We start from the raw sequence: 12,781 nt of genomic DNA, 5'->3' as shown, positions 1-12,781 counted from the left end.
GCAGAGAGCCACAAACCCAGATTCAAGGAGTGACACTTTCAGTCAGTATAAATCACGCAACACTGTGAAATATCTTGTCGCTGTGGCCCCTAATGGACTAATCATGTTTATATCTGACGCATATGCTGGCAGAAGCAGCGATAAGTTTATCACCATGGACAGTGGGTTTCTTGACTATCTAAGGGCTGGTGATGAGGTCATGGCGGACCGTGGGTTCACCATTCAGGACCTGCTTAATGAAAGAAAGGTCAGTTTGAACATCCCTGCATTCACCAACAGGCGCAATCAGTTGACAAATGAGGAGATAACACGAACCAGGCGAGTAGCCAATGTTCGCATACATGTGGAAAGAGCAATCCAGAGACTGAAGGTCTTTAAGATTTTATCCCAGACCGTTCCCATCAGCATGGCACCTAAACTGGACAACATCTTGACCATCTGTGCTGGCCTAGTTAACCTAAGAAGTCCACTGATCAGAATGCCTCATGAGGTTTAGAATCTTGCCTTGTGTCCCTGTGTGAATACTAGTATTGGTTAATATTGTAAATAATATTGTTATTGATGTTATTGTGTGGGCTTGTTTTGTATTTCACTTTTTAATACATGTAAGGATTAAATACATGATCTTTCTTGTTGAAGCCATTTGTTTCATTTCCTCAAAACAATTAATTCATCCAGTGTTATTAATGTAAGAGTTTACTATGAACGAATTGTGTTAAAAGAAATTGTAACACTCTAAAGAAGATGGGGCATCATGATCGAAGTTCAGTGCAATAATGAAATGAAAATACATCAACCTTTATTTTCAACTTTGTATTATATTCAACATTAAATTCATCATTATATTACATTATGTAAACAACAGACATCTGCTGGCACCATTGGGCACCAACATAAGGCAGTTTTTTTTTTAATTTAATTTTTTTGGTTTTAAAATGCTGAGGTATTTACTGCAGAACTGTAACCTTCCCTCGACAAAATAATCAACGATTTTTGGGAGCATGTGGGAAAAGTAGAATGTGCGCAGCCTTGTGATTTGCTCCTGAACAAAGCCTTGGTCATAGGGTACTTCTATTTCTAGGTGCTCAGTTTTGTTCCAGATGACCAACTTGGCGTGCTGAAGCCCTGTGCAGTGCATCCCAAGTTGAACCTGCATGTAGTAGCCTTTTGGACCATTGCAGGCAATATGGTATTCTACCCTATCGCCATTTGCCACAGTTGTGATTTCACAGCTCTTTGTTGCCAAAAATTCTTGAATTGACTTGTTTCCCATCACAGGTGTTTTGATTTTTAAAAGAGTGTCTTTGTTTATCACTCCATCGGGTGATGCTGCAAGCCACGGTTCCTTTTTGCACACCACTAACCCTTTGGTTTCGATGTTGTTGCCCAGAGTTTCCAAATAGTCCCTTGCAAGTTCCTCCCCCTCTGCTCCTTGACGAGTTGCGGCATTGCCACGGAAGGATGGATGTAAGTGCTCTGACAAAAACTTCTCAGGCGCCGTGGTTAAGCGAATGGGCACCTTTTTAGCCGTGCTTGCTGTAATTCGCACTCTCCGTGCATCGTGCCAGACCTGTTCTTTGCTCTGTGCTTTTGTAACCTTCTCAATCTCCTCAAGCTGGGGTGTGGACATATCAATGTATTGATTGTAGAAGGTTCTGCATTTTACACAAGCCAGTGGTGTGTGGTGCTCATCATGGGTTAGGAGATGGAGGTGTGGGCATGGTATTGGATCGGTGATGTTGGAGGTATCAGCATTAAGGCAGAGTTGTAGGAGGCTATTCCCAGGGCAATTGAAAAGTTCTGCCATTGGTGAGGCAAGTGCGTTCTTCCTCCACTCTGCATGATTTCCAAAGAGTCTCACCTCCTGTGCTGGTTCTGGAGTGGTAGAGGATGGCTGTGCAGTTGATGGCAGCTGGTAGAGGTCCTTCCTATTGTGTCGCTTGAAGCATACATTCTTCATCTTCCTCTGACCAGCATTTCTTTTAGACCCAGCATTCCACTGGTTCTGTCCGTCTGTGCAGGCAAGCCCGGTTTTCCCCTGTCTCACAGCATTTTCTACCTAGAAAGATTATAGTAAAAACAGTGCATTGATAATGATATTATAATAATGAGTTCACTGCAAACATGCCATATGATATAGTTTGCACTGGGATTTCAGTAATAGAAAATGTGTTATTATTATGATCTTGGTACACACACTTGCACACTCTAACCTCTATGATGTAGTTCGGATACTATATAAATAAATACATATATATTAAAAAAATATACTATAATAGAATTTACTAATATAAATAAAAAAGACATATAGGCCTAGAGTACAATGGTCAAATAATGAGTTACCTTCCACAGGATCGCAGCTGCATGGGAACAAGATCTCCCTGGTCCAGCGACACACGTACATCCAGCCGTTTTGACTTCTCCAGCTTCAGTTACCAGCACCCAAGCATTATGCCACGCGTTATTCAAAGATTGACTAGGCTCTACATTTGCTTTCAAATAAACGAAACGATCATGTTTGTATGACATGACACAACCGACTTTGTCGCTATGCAAATATTGATATGCCTCGGAGGCTTTCAGACTGTCCATCGCTTTCCCATCCGTTGCTATGGAGTCCACGAAATAGGCGCAAATCTTACTGTACGTTATGTTTGGCCACGTCGCCATGTTATCCACCCAGTTCTGCACTGAATTCGGGTGGGGGATAGTAATGCCATCTCCAGTAAGATCATTTAAACTGTGTTGCCATTGTATGGACATTATTAGCTTACGATAGCGATCTGACAGTTGGCTGTCAAAGCGTCTGTTTACATTGGCAACCGCTGTGAAACCACTTCCGGCGGAAATGAAATGCATTGGTGTAGGGTAATGGCGGCGCCCAGGGTATGACGCGTAAACTTGTCTATAGGAGACCTTCAAAGGATCCATTCTAGCAAAAGGACTATATGGGTAAGAAGAAATAAAGTCATCATACATCACAAATCGAACACAAGGAAGGAAATACATAAATGCTCCCAATGTTTCAAAACCTTTGATGCACCTTCCGCTCTTGCAGTTCATCAACGAACACACACAGGGTGAAAAGCCCCATCAGTGTTCTCAGTGTGGAAAGGCCTTTACTCAAATGTCTTATCTCAAGACACACCAGATGATCCATACTGGGGAAATGCCACATCAGTGTACTCAGTGTGGAAAGGCTTTTACTGAAATGGGTACTCTCAAGAAGCACCAGAGAATCCATACTGGGGAAAAGCCATATCAGTGTTCTCAGTGTGGAAAGGCTTTTACTGAAATGGGTACTCTCAAGAAACACCAGAGAATCCATACTGGGGAAAAGCCATATCAGTGTACTATATGTGGGAAGGGTTTCAGGTTTAGCAAATCACTAACTGTCCACCAGCTGACACATACAGGAGAAAAGCCCCATCAATGTTCTCAGTGTGGAAAGACTTTTAGCCATACGTCTAATCTCAAGAGACATCAGAGGATCCACTATGGGGAAAAGCTATACGAGTGTATAACATGTGCGAAGACTTTCAGGAGCAGCAAATAACTTACCATCCACCAGATGACACATGCAGGAGAAAAGCAACATCAGTGTTCTCAGTGTGTAAAGGCCTTTTGTCAAGTAGCCGATCTCAAGAAACACCAGATGATCCATATTGGAGAAAAGCCCTATCAGTGTACAATATGTGGGAAGGGTTTCAAGAGGAGCACACATCTTACCTCTCATCAGATCACCCATATATGAGATAAGCCTTATCTGTGACATCAGATGAGGGGGGGGGGGGGGGGGGGGCACCCTTATTTCTCAACCTCAAATTACATTTAACATTCGAAAGTAAACTCCCATCAGTGCAGTTTATGTGAAATTACCCTAAGAAGTCATCCACCATGCTGGCTACTGATGCTAACGTACGAAATGTAGACACCCATTCTTGCATGTGAGATCTGTGTTACTCTGTTACTTGCATGGTAATATTGTAATGTCTGCTAGTAAGTCGGTGCCTGTGTTTGAAGTGGAATTTCTGCCAAAAATAAAGCTTTTAATTAAGTGAATTGTATTTATAATTGTTACATTTGAAACAGAAAAAAAAAACTGTTCTTAAGACGCGTGGTCCTTGCTCTGAAGGACCTGTACCGTCTCTGTGAGGGCAGGCGAGTAAACAGGTGGTGGCCTGGGTAAGAGGGGTCTTTTAAGATGTGATTGGCCCTGCTAAGGTAGCGGTAGTGGGCAATGGATTCCAGGGAGGCTAGTGAGCAGCCAGTGTTTTTTTTTTGTGCTGTGTTGACCCTTTGGAGGACTATCTTGTCTGCTGCAGTGCAACCGGAGTACCAAGCCGAGATGCAGTAGATGAGTGCACTTTCGAAAGTGATGTGTAGAAGGCCACCATCAGTATACACTCCAGGTTGTTTTTCTCGAGTACTCTCAGGAAGTGTAGTCGCTACTGTGCTTTTTTTGCTGTCTCTGAGGTGTTTGCAGACCATGAGAGGTCATCTGTTATGTGGGCTCCTAGGAACTTGAAGGTGTGGACCTTCTCCACGCAGTCCCCGTTGATGTAGAGTGGGGCCGGATCTGCACTCTGCCTTCTGTAGTCCAGAATTAATTATTTAGTTTTTGTGGAGTTCAGATAGATAGATAGATGGATACTTTATTTATCCCGAGGGAAATTAAGGTCATCCGGGACTTAACTTACATACATACATGAATCACAATAAATACAAAAATCACAATAAATACTAAAACAATAACAATACACATAGGGAGAACATGTACACAGGGGGTGGGGTGTTTACATATAACATATACACATTGTGCGTTACTTGTGAAAGGACTGCAAATAGTGAAAAGTAGTGCAAAAGTGTTCATGTGCATGTGTGGATAGTGCAAAGAGTCCTGTGCTTGTGTGTGTGGGGATAGTGTAAAGTGATATAAATACTTAAATAAAGTAAAGACAGTCCAAGGGGCTAGTGTAGCCAGTAAAAAAGTGGAAACATAGAAAAGGATGGGCAGTGGGATGTGATAAAGTGTGATGAGAAGAGGAGGGCAGACTGAGGTAGACTCATGCAGAGAAGTTCATCTCCCTCACCCTCCCCTTCTGTGTGGCGTTGTAGAGCTGAATGGCCCTGGGGACAAAGGACTTCCTCATCCTGTCTGATGAGCATGACAGTGACAGGAGTCTGCCACTGAAGATGCTCCTCTGTCCATTAAAAGTACTGTACAGTGGGTGGTGGATATTGTCTATGATGGTCAGCAGCCTGCTCAGGGTCCTGCTCTCCGCCACTGTTGTTAGACAGTCCAGATCGGTGCTAACAACAGCTCCTGCCTTTCTCACCAGCCTGTCAAGTCGCCCTGCATCCCTCTTCTTTGTGCTGCCTCCCCAGCACACCACAGCATAGAAAAGGACGCTGGCAACAACAGACTGGTAAAACATGCACAGGAGTTTGTTGCAGACATTGAAGGACCTCAGCCTCCTCAGAAAGTAGTCAGCTCTGGCCCTTCTTGTAGATGGCATTTGTGTTAGCTGACCAGTCCAGTTTATTGTCCAGATGAACTCCTAAGTACTTGTAGGTGCGGACCACCTCCACACTGACACCCTCTATGGAGACTGGTAGCAGAGGAGGCTGAGACCTCCTAAAATCTACCACCATCTCCTTGGTCTTGGAGGTGTTCAGCAGCAGGTGGTTATGCCTACACCACTGCACAAAGTTGTCCACCAAGCTCCTGTACTCACCCTCCTGTCCATCCCTGATACACCCCACAACAGCAGAGCCATCCGTTTGTTCAGTGACCCGATTGCTGTCTGAGCACCACACTGTCAGTTTCTGTACTTCATCACTGTACGCTGATTCGTCATCTTCTGATATGAGCCTGACCACGATGGTGTCATCAGCAAATTTAATGAGGATGTTGGTGGGATGGGCTGGAGCACAGTCATGAGTGTACAAGGAGTACAGTAGTGTACTCACACAGCCTTGTGGAGAGCCAGTGCTTAGCGTGATGGTTGAGGAGAGGTGGGGGCCGAGTTTTACAGTTTGTGGGCAGTTTGTGAGGAAGTCCTTTATCCAAGTGCAGATGGAGGGGGAGAGGCCTAAAGCAGTTCATTTGCTGAGTAGTTTGTCAGGGATGATTTTATTAAAAGCTGAGCTCAAATGTGAAACCGTGAAACCAGTTTCTCAAAGCACCTCATGATTACAGATGTAAGTGCTATAGGTCTATAGTCATTCAAGCTCTTGATGGCTGGTTTCTTAGGGACGGAATGATGATGGCTGATTTTAGGCAGGGTGGGATGGTGGCTAGAGTAAGAGAAAGGTTAAAGATCTTAGTGAAGACCCCAGTGAGTTGGTTGGCATAGGAATTGAGTACCTTACCAGATACTCCATCAGGGCCAGAGGCTTTCCTTGTACTCACTGATTTGAGCACACATCTCACCTTGTGTTCTTGTAGGGTGAGAGTGTGGCTGCTTGGGGTTGGTGGAGTCAGTGCAATTGTGGCGGTGTTGACCTCAAAACGGGCAACGAAATGATTAAGTTCCTCTGCCAGTGAGGCATCAGCGTGGACAGTGCTGGTGTTGCCTTTCTTGTAGTTGGTGATGTTTTGAATTCCCTGCCACACTCTCCTTGAATCATTATTAGTGAGATGGTCTTCAATTTTTTTCCTTGTAAGCCTTCCTGGCATCTTTCATGCCTCTCTTCAGGTTGGCTCTGGCAGTACTATACAGGGCCTTGTCACCTGACCTGAAGGCGTAGTTCCGTTCCTGGAGTAGGGTCTTGACCTTGCTTGTCATCCAGGATTTCTGGTTAGGATGCACCCAAATCCTTTTGTCTGCAGTCACAGTGTCTGTACAATGACTGATGTAGTACAGTACAGTTCCTGTATATTCCTCCAGGTCCTGTTGTTCATTAGGCAGCTTCTAGTGTGTGTTACATTCCCCGCAGGATTTGGCGGGACTTTTTTGTGATAGTTGCGGCTGAAAATTACTGATTTCGCAGGGGCTTTTTGTTGCGAAATTGCATGAGCAAGTGAAAGTTGCAATAAAACGTTGCTTATTTCCCTCTTTGTAATCATAATTGAGTTATTTGTTATTATTTGTAAAAAATAATAAACAAACATTCTCTAAACAACCAAACCTTTGAGAAATGGCCCTCTAAATAACCTTACCAACATGCCAAACAAAAGATTACCAGTACTACAAAAATGTAGCATAATAGGCTGTTCTGCCCTCTGCTTATTTAGGTCAGAAAATGTATATTGTTTGTATTGTTGTTATGGAAACGAACACAGGACTTTTACTTTGACATCATTCAAATGTTCGTCTCGTGGGAATGGCAGCAGCTGTTAGACTGTTATGTAGAAACATAGCTAGTTATGCTACGTTATGCTAAACACGTAGGGGGAACAGTACATATGATTTACTTATCCACAACGAAGTGCACCTGTTGAAATTACAAAAGGACCACAAGTAAGACTGAATAAAATTGTATGAATATCTCAGCCTACACATAAAACTGCGTTAAATGTCCATGCCCGGTGTAGCTATTCTCATTGTTTACAACTCTGATTAGAACTCTGCTAGTGTCTTCACCGTGTCTGCAGGGCAGGAGAAAGTTGTGGGAGACGACAATGATATGTCAAATTTGCGCAAAATTGCGGTGATGTGTTAAAATTGCTACGTCGCGGGTAATCGTTGAATTCACGTGAATTGCCGCATCAGCTAGATAACTGATGGGATTTTAAAAATAACAATGGTATATTTAAAAAATAAGTCATGCCATTTGAACTCAAACATTTTAACTGTTTAGGTTGAATCAAAGTTGATTTAAAAAACTAAAGTTAAAACCCCCTAGCTTTATCTTTTGCTCAACGTTATAGGAGACCTTCGGAGGATCCATTCAAGCAAAAGGACTGTAGGGGAAAGAAGAAAGAAAGTCATCATACATCAGCAATCGAACACAAGGAAGGAAATACATGAATGCTCCCAGTGTTCCAAAACCTTTGCTGCACCTTCCGCTCTTGCAATTCATCAACGAACACACACAGGAGAAAAGCCCCATCAATGTTCTCAGTGTGGAAAGGCCTTTACTCAAATGTCTAATCTCAAGTCACACCAGAGGATCCATACTGGGGAAAGGCCATATCAGTGTTATCAGTGTGGAAAGGCTTTTACTGAAATGGGTACTCTCAAGAAACACCAGAAAATCCATACTGGGGAAAAGTCATATCAGTGTACTATATGTGGGAAGTGTTTCAGGAGTAGCAAAACATTAACTGTCCACCAGTTGACACATACAGGAGAAAAGCCCCATCAATGTTCTCAGTGTGGAAAGACTTTTAGCAATACGTCTACTCTCAAGAGACACCAGTGGGTACATACTGTAGGAAAGTCGTTTCATTGTCCTCAGTGTGGGAAGGCCTTTACTGAAATGGGTAAAGTCATCAGACACCAGAGGATTCACACAGTAGGAAAGCCCCATAAATGTTCTCAGTGTGGAAAGGCCTTTAATCAAATGTCTAGTCTCAAGACACACCAGAGGATCCATACTGGGGAAAAGCCATATCAGTGTTCTCAGTGTGGAAAGGCCTTTACTGAAATGGGTGATCTCAAGAAACACCAGAGGATCCACACCGGAGAAAAGCCATATCAGTGTTCTCAGTGTGGAAAGACTTTTAGTCGGATGTGTACTCTCAAGAAACACCAGCTGACACATACTGGAGAAAAGCCATATCATTGTTCTCAGTGTGGAAAGACTTTTAGTCAAATGGGTAATCTCAAGAAACACCAGATGACACATACTGAATAAAAGCCATATCAGTGTTCCACATGTGGGAAGGGTTTCAAAAGTAGGAATGAACTTAGACTCCACCAGATGACACATGCTGGAGAAAAGCCACATCACTGTTCCCAGTGTGGTAAGACTTTTAGTCAAATGTGTTATCTCAATAGACACCACAGAAACCATCACGGTGAATAGCCGTATTAATGACCTATATATGAGGGAACTCAAATGTTGCTCAGATATAACTGTCCATTAGGTCACACATCAGTTTGGTACAGTCCATGCAATTCCGTAAAATCAGCAATTTACTGCAATAATGCCTGATATTGCAACTTTAATAGTTTGATATTGCATAGAAGTAACACTTTGATGCTCAACTGCAACTTGTTGTTCAATGTTGTGTATATAATTCAGTTGTACTCTAAATATAGGGTACTTAGTCAAAGCTGAGCAAAATACTGTACTTTTTATCAGCCCACGCCCTCTTATCCTTTTCTTTTTGTCAAAACATGAACCAATAAAAAGTGTGTAAAGTGATGTAGGCACCCATTCATATTACTATGATGTCTGAGTTACTTAGTTACCTGAATGTTTTGATTATTACATATTGTTTGCCTGTAAATCTCTATGTAGGTACGAGTCTGTTCCTGTGTTGTCAGTGGGCATACTGCCTAAATCCCCTTTTGAACGATGTTTATTGTATTTATATCTGTGCTATTATAAACGTAGGGTATTAAATAATGGGGGTGTAGACATTCTAGCAGGGCAATATACTCCCCTACCTCGGGTATCTTAAAAAAACAAAATAACAGATTAAAAGTGTTAAATGTCTGGGATACTGGTGTCAATAATTGACCCACCCTGTATCATAACCCAAGATTTTATAATATATGTATCCTCTATCCTCATATGAAGTATCCTCTATCCTCATATGAAGTAAGATTATTTTTAGAAGACATACATACAATCCAACATTCACACACACATATGCCTAAATTAACATACACACAATCATACAGTAGGAAACGCTCTGACATACACACCATAGGGTCTTTATAGCTGGATAACTTCAGACTTTTCTGCGGAAGAGGGCCCGGCTGAATTCAGGTGTTTACATTCATCACAGATGATAAGGCTGCAGATGGATGTGTTCGAAATGTAGTCTCCAAAAAGCTCCTTGCTCATTGGTTAGATTTTGAATCCGGGAAGCTAATGAGTCAGATAGAAGAAACACTTGAGTCAGATTCTTGAACATACATTTGTACGGTGCTACTGATGATAAGGTTACTAATGGGTGTGTATGAAATGTAGGATCCCAATCATTCTTATGGTGGCTACATGGCCTATTCACTTGCATGTTTATATTATGTTTGCTGGTGAAACTATGTAAATAAAACTGTTCTTCTGCTTGTTTAGTAGGACAACACCCAAATTAAAGCTTTTTTTTAATCTTTCATAACATTTGCCACAGTAAGGAAAGCACAACAGCGGCTCTACTTCTTGAGAATATTGAGGAAAAACAACCTGTCTCCCGAGCTGCTTAAGACTTTTTACCACTGCTGCATTGAAAGTGTGATCACATACTGTATCACTGCATGGTACGTCAACTGCACAGAAAAGGACAGGGAATCCCTCAGTCGGGTCATAAGGTCTGCTGAGGGAATAGTTGGACTTCCACTGCCTCCCCTGGATGACATCTTTAGGACGCGCTGCCTCCGCCGAGCATGTGGCATTTTAAAGGATGAGACTCACCCTGCAAACCATCTCTTCACCCTGCTACCCTCTGTCAGGCGCTACCGGGCCACTACAGCCCGCACCTCCAGACTGTAGAAAGGTTTCATCCCCAGGGCCATCACAGAACTTAATAATCACACTACACTCATACCCTCCACCCAGCACAACTGCACTTTTGTTAGTGGTTGCACAAACAAATTTCGTTGTGTATCCAATGCACAATGACAAATAAAGTCTATTCTATTCTATTCTATGATTACCATTTTGGATGATTATGTTGCCAAACTGTTGGTGGTCTCAGCAGCGGCTTGATCAATGAATCTTACAAAATGCATGCAGATTGAAGAAGAGGGTTTCTACAGCAGGGTAACTTCAGTAGATTGTGACATGCAGTTTGGATCATTAGCCTTCTGCAGATTGAAGAAGAGGGTTTCAATAGAAGGGTAACTTCGGTACACATGTCTGAATGCAGGTGTTTACATGATTCACTGATAATAAGGTTACTCATGTGTGTGTATGAAATGTAGGATCCCATTCATATTATTATGCTGTCTGTGTGACTTAAGTACCTAGGATAAATGAAAGCCTTCTTCAGTTTTCAATCCCATCTGTCTTCTTATTCCCCAATACATTTCAGCTCACACCCACTGCTACCAACAGTAAAACAGGTGAAAAGTCCTTGAACATGAAGTATTCTGATTAAGAATTGAGGCTTTCTTCAGACTTCCACCCCACTCTGTTAGGCTTTCTCACGGCAAGGACCCAATCGCAAACCAGATTGCAAAAAACTCAGGATTTATTTTCTTCCAAAAACAGAACACAAGCAATATATCCAAAAAGGCAAAAACACAATTCCAAAACGGTAAACACAGAAGAGTAAAAATCAGAGAGTCCAAAAGAGATAACAGGCAAACAGAATTCCAAGGGCAAAACACTGAAGATCGCAAAACAGAAAATCGTATACGATACCACTCGGGAAAAGACAGAATTCGGACATAGATCCGCATAGAAAAGAATTACAATCCGACAGTAAACTAAAGAGGGACAGAACAATTTATAGCAGGGGGAGCAGAATTACACAGGTGAAACATTTCGGGTAAGGCAATAAACGATAAATTGGGGCAAGGAAAATGAACACAGGTGAAACTAATTCAAGCACAAACTGTCAGCGAAAAGAATGGGAACAGAGCAATACACGGGTGAAAACAATAAGGGGAATTAACAAGGCAAAGGAGAAACAATTTGGCCAACAAATCACGGGTAATTTGGGAAACCGGTGAGTTAACTGAAAGGTCAGGGAAAGGCAAAGGGCGGAGTCAGCAACCAATAATAAACGCACATGGCCTGATCACAGGAACAAAACAAACATAGGAAAGCACGTAGCAAAACAGTAGCAAAACAGAACACAAGCAGCGATCGCAATAAAAATGTCTTAGATCGCTGGGATCTAAACACACTCCCCCTTTCCTTTCCTACCCATCGCCTCTCAGTTCACACATCCACCTTAATCCATGTTTGTTTCTGTTGTATTCTTATAGTGAGGTACACAATGAAAGGGCTCTTAAATTGTGCTTCAGCTGAGCACTCCACTACCACCCTCAGTCAAAACATGAACAAATAAAAAGCATTCAGAGTGAACTGGGGTAAATGCCTGGGATTCAGGTGCATATGATAATGCTCTCTTTGTATTTAAAATAATAATAATGTTTTTTAAGTCACCTGGTTACTATTTAACTCAGTTGTGTTTTTATTTTTATTTTAAGTGAGGCTTCACACTGGTATGTAGGTCTGATGTACCCTTTTATCATTATTAAAATACAATCACACAGGCTTTCCACAGTTTACCAACCTATCCTCTTCTCCCTAATCACCTTTCAGTTCACACCTCCACCCCGCCCCCCACCTACCCTCCTGTGTGGAGATTCTGCAGGCTGGGCTATAGCCACGCCCAGCTTACGGCCATCAGACGTGTAAACGGTGCTCATACACATGGAATTCCTTCCAATGACTCTTGGCATTCTAGTTTGCATTCCAAAAGTTCCTGCAGCTGATTGGATGAGCCACCTTTTTAAGGCAGACCCCGGGTGGTCTGGAATATTAGTGTGTTAGTGTAACTCAAAGGTAGTACACCTATACTGCAGTTCTTGTTTGCACATCTTCACTATATTAGTCCTGTATTGAAGGACAGTTCAAGGATTTCATTTGCAAAACAGAACTAAAATGTCAGGATCTACTGAACCATCACAACTGCTGATGTCAGTGAAGG

The sequence above is a fragment of the Sprattus sprattus genome, assembly GCF_963457725.1.
Source record: "Sprattus sprattus genome assembly, chromosome: 1".
NCBI lineage: Eukaryota > Metazoa > Chordata > Actinopteri > Clupeiformes > Clupeidae > Sprattus > Sprattus sprattus.
This window is presented reverse-complemented; position numbering follows the sequence as displayed.